A 5,785-nucleotide genomic window follows, 5' to 3' on the forward strand; every position below is an offset into this window, starting at 1 on the left:
TGCTTAGAGTTTAATTTTAGTGTTTTAAGAATATGTAGTAGCTCACTGGAGACTGACCTTTAAGTGTGAATATAGATAAATTGACAAGTATGCAGCATGGAGAGCAGAGTCCAATAAGGACTTGTAAAATGTAGTGTAGTGAAATATTATTGCACATTGTCTTATAGTTGTTGGAACTAGTTGATAATGAAAGGTTGGTGGGTTATATATGATATATACTTTTTGAGGTCTATCTCAGCAATTTGTCGCCTGATATGACTTTTAGATTAAACTTCAACTCCGTCACTGTATGAATTAAATGTTCCTTCCTACTTAACATACACTTATTGGTCCCTTTTTTCCTCCACATCATGCTTAGATTATTATGCTTGAATTTGCTACTATGCAAATCATATCAGGCAAAAAGCATCATGGCCTCCTTTTGATTATTTTGTTTTTGGTGGATCAAGTGCTTAATCTTTCGTTTTAACACAAGTCATTGGTGATTGGAGAAGTCTAGGAAAGTCGGTTTTAAAATATAAAACTTGGTTAAGTATGCGAGTAACGCTCTTTTAAAATAATTGGATGTTCAAATGATAGGAGGTTTGATGTGTTGAAATAGAAGATGGGTTCACCAAATTCAGGTTGATCTAGGCTAGTCAATTTGGCAGATGAAGGTTGGGGTGAGCTGTTCCATCTCCATTTACACTGGGAATTCCCTATTCCTTCCTAATTAGGGATGAATTTGATCATATTCCGGTTCCTATAGGTAATGTGGATCTCTATAGATAATCCTAACATATATGTTAGGTCTTTTATGGGCGGGGATAGCTATTATTGTTTCTGATCCATTCTTGAGAATGAAGATAATTTTTCTCCATTCCTAATCCTATGAAAATGGGTATTGAGCATTTTCAGACCTTAATGGAGTAAAACCGAATAAGTATGAGTATTACTTGCTACATTGAGAAGTCTAGATTGATGAGGGATGTAGGATGTTTGTTTGCCATTTTTAATTGATGTGGATGATGGAAGCAAAAGGACAAAGGAGGGAGGGTATGGTGGAGCTAGGTAGCTATCAAACCCATAACACAAGCCCTTGAGGAAATAGTTGATGTAAATTTTTGGCATCATTCTCTACTCGGATGTTGACAAGTTTTACCATTTGATGGTGAAATTCATTAATCGTATGTACCATTTAAAATAAAAATAAAAGAAATTCTGCAATGAATTTAATTTTTTATTTTTATTTTATCTTATCTTAAAAAGGACACCTAATAATTATTATAGGATGTAGAGAGTAGCTCCAGAAAACTGAAATGTTTCACTAATTAATTAACAATTGATTGTCATTTTGTGGCATTCAAGTTGTTGTGACATCTCTACTTCATTCCATCTCTTGCTATGTATAATCATATTTTATTTTGTCAGTTAATTGTTTATAGGTTTTGAAGTGGAATAATAATAACAAAAATGATTAGTATTATTATATGATGTTTGAAAACAAAAGTCCCACATGGAATAATGATGAGTATCAAAAAGGGAAAAGACATCAAATCAAACAAATCAAAGGAAAGGGAAACGACATGTTATGATTTTGACTCTTCATGCAAACTTATTAATCTGATCTCATGACTTATTTTGAAATCAATTTCTAGACCTTGATTGAAAATTAATGTATTAATCAAATTAAATTAGTATGTATGTGTACATGAAATTCAAAAGAGGGACATGATATGATATGAAAGAAAGAAGTAGCATCCCAGCCCAGCCAGCCCCCTACCATGCACTTTGTGTTGAGTTGTCATTAATTTATGATAATTGATAGCATACCTACATGCATAAATTATACTTTTACTGCATAACCTAAATTCCTTAGTCATTTCAGTACAATTAAAAATCACATGTGTAATTAACTCACATTTTGAGGTATAAATGTCTCTCAATTTTCAATTTGATAGGTTGAGAATATAATTATACACATTAATTTCATGGCAGCAAGGTAAATATTAAACTCAGTTAAATACATGATAATAACATTCAATGCAGCCGGAGCGAGCTCATTGGACTTGACTCAAAAAATCTCTTAAACCGATATGGTTAATCTTTTAAATTCATGTGTCAGAGCAAAAAATCTATATCATTTTAAGTAAAATAAACGAGTTAAATGTCGCTAATTTGTCCATAGGATGTGTAAAAATTTGAAGATGAAATAGGCCTGACAATTTAATTTTGTTTGGAGTACCTAGTAATTAGGTAGGGATTGAATATGTATAATTATAATTTTTAGGGTAATTAATTTATTAGTCCTTATATTTTGACAAAACACACTGTTTAGTCCCTGTATTTTCAAAAACACATGGTAAGGTCCCTAACCTTTTTCTCAGTGAACTGTTTAGTCATTCCGTCTGTTTGTTACATTTTTTACCGTTTATGACTTCGGAAATGACTAAATTACCCTTTACAATTTACCTTCAAACTTCAGAAGAGTAATCCAATTTAGAAGAAGAAGCTATTTGCATGGAGAACAATAAAAAGAACAGACTCAACGCTTACGAATTTGAACGATTAAGAAGAAAATTAAGAACAAGAACACTCAAAGTTGATTTCAGATGCATTAGAGTTTAAAGGAAAGCAAAATAAAGGAAAAGAAGAACACAAATCCAAATTGACTAACAGAATCTTCATGAGAGTCTAACGGCAGGGACTAAACAGTTCACCAAGAAAAACATTAGGGACTAAACAGTTCACCGAGAAAAACGTTAGGGACTTTAGTGTGTGTTTTTGAAAATACAGAGACTAAACAGTGTGTTTTGTCAAAATATAGGAACTAATAAATTAATTAGTCTAATTTTTAATGTATGAAACTGAAACACTATGAACGTCTACATCATGTATATATGACGTCATATGAACAGAAGGTCCCAATCATTCTCTTATTTCTGCTTTATTTATCTGGTCATGTTACAGTATTAGTAATATATAATTAAACAACTTGAGAGTATGTCAATTTAATTAAAACATTTCGAATTGAAAGTTTTTATTAGTGATTTCATTCCATATGGGCGAGGAAGACGTAATATATTTTTTGAAGAAAAAACGTGGAAGATGTATCTAATTAATAATGCCATTATTATTTTAATAAATGTGTAGAGAAGATATTTATGCAATGAACTGAGATTTTCATGTGACTTTGTGAGTACAGGCATTAGAATATTGTATCATCGTACTTGTAATTTATTCATTTATTTATTAGGACCAACCTAACATATATTATTCAGATCTACCTACGATCTTTTTCAATATGTATGTTATCCAAATTTCTTACATTGATAGATGGATTGTTTAAATCTTACTAATATTATTTATTAAACATAATAGAGTTTTACACAAGTTTCAAATTAAAAAAACATGTGTAACAGGTAAAGGTTCAGACAACACCAACCTCCTTAATATCATAAGTGTTGTGTTGGGTGTTATTGAGTTTTCTCATACCACAACCCTAACTTAAAGAATGCAATTTTTTCCTCATCAAATATCCACGATGGATGCGAAAAAAAACTCAAGAATGATTTTTTTTTTTAATATGAAAATGAAATAAGTAATGCATTTTTAGACTTATGTAATTGTTTAAAAAAAATTAACCATCCCTATATGCTTGAAAATATCCTATTTATTTTCTAAATTTATTTAAAATGAACGGTTGATTCCGGAATATTTTAAAAGTGTTATCCATAGTGATTTAAAAGGGGGTCAATCTATTTTTAAATAAGTTCATGAAGTAAATGAGACGTTTTCAAAGTATATACAAGGACAATTGAAATTTGGGTTAATTTAAAAAAATCTCACGGGTTTCGCTAATTTGCAGATGAGTGTCTATGATATTTGTTTTGGTTGAAAAAAGAGGACTGAGGTTTTCATCCTTTTGCAAATCAATGATTTTTAAGTTGACATTGCCAATTTGATTGTTGATAGCTTCAAAATAAAAAGTTTCAAGAATTAAATTTGTTTAGTAAGTACCATATTTACTATGAAACAACGTTTTTTACTTTTAAAAATAATTATTTTGAAATTTTTTCTCTCTAAACATTAAATTTATCTATATTAACCAAACAAGATTGGCATTAAAACTAAAAAATATCATTAATTTTTAGAATTTTCTATTTTAAGGTTCATCAACGATAAAAAAAAAAAAAAATATCAACATAATTTGATTTACAATTAAGAGAGACACTATAAAAAAGAAAAAAAAAAAAATCAAAGACACCTATCTATTGGTAAATTAGTGAAACCACCCATTTTTAAAAAAAAAAAAAAAATTAACTCTAGAATTTTCTAAAGAAGTAGAAGCACAAGAGTATAGATATATTAGGTGCATCCAACAGTTGATTGGTTAATTAGTAATTAATGTTAGTAGTTAATAGAATATTGGTTAAAGAAGAATAAATAAATGGAAATGAAGGGGTGAAAATGGGGGAAGAATGAGGCAGAGAAATGTCTGGAAATAGCAGAACATGACATAGACATGGAAATGCAAACTGATGCTTTTGTAACATTCGTGCCATCTTGGAAATATAAACAAGCATGGCATGTCATCACCATCTCTTCTTCTTCTTTGGTCAACTTTTATTTTATTTCATTTTTAATCAATTTTCACATTCATTCATGGACTCAATTGTTTAAATCTCCTGGATTTCTAAATAATTGCATGTGTATTGTTACAATATATAGTTTACATTTACCCATATGCTTATAGTGCTTCCCCCCAATTGCATGTTCTCTCTTATTATTCCTACTCAATTTATGCTTACATGTTGGATTTGCTTTGAGATTAATTTGTGATTTCCCAAATAATTTTAGATGCTATTAAATTTGAACCTAGAGGCTTTCATCTTGGTGAAGAAACTTTTAGAGTAACAAAGACATTTGTTGGTAATTATTTACTTAAACTTTAATAAATTGTAAAAATTGCATGCTTAACATTTTCAATTTAGAATAATTTGAGATCTAGATAACAATATATCAATCCCAATAACAAAACTAGTAAAACAGACCCATATATAAAAAAAATGAAGGTAAAAGGGACATGACGATGATGATAGAACCTGTAAAATATGACTCTTATAGGTAGTCATCTTTAAAAGATCAAAATCTTTATTTAGATTTTGTACCAAAGTAATAATAATTTATTTAGATTAGAATACATAATGATAAATTAAGTAATTTTCCAATGTGATTGTTTTCAAATGTCTTCTGTTATTCAAGCGATGAACAAAGACATCGTTGTTGGTCCCTAATAAGGTGGAATATGAATAGAACTATTAAGTAATTTTACGCCTTTAATTTTTTTTTTACTCAAATCAATATACCACAGAGAGTAGTTTCAGTATCATAGGCAATTTTAGTCTACTAAGCTATTCAGCAAATCAGTCTACTGAGATTGCTTCAGCTTCTGATAATTCCAAACTCAGAGGATGATCCTCTATCAGATGTTCTGAAGAATGTAAAACAACTAATATGTAAATATGCACAGTGTTAAGAATATTCAGAGTGTTGATATGTGAGATAAAGTAATGGAGACTAGAGTTTTGAGCATACCTTAAATATTCCTTTAAACCCTTTATTTGCGGTCTTCATTATGGTTCTTTTAAATGTTCTTTCCTATTGAAAGATTGCTTTGTCCCAATAGAATGCCTCCAAGTGTATCGCCTTTCTCTAATCGTGTTCATACTAGTATTTTCTAGATATATCCCATGTGGGTAGGTGTCCCTTAAGCATCAATAATGACCTCTATTCGAATCCTAAG

The sequence above is a fragment of the Euphorbia lathyris genome, chromosome 10 (assembly GCF_963576675.1).
Source record: "Euphorbia lathyris chromosome 10, ddEupLath1.1, whole genome shotgun sequence".
Classification (NCBI taxonomy): Eukaryota; Viridiplantae; Streptophyta; class Magnoliopsida; order Malpighiales; family Euphorbiaceae; genus Euphorbia; species Euphorbia lathyris.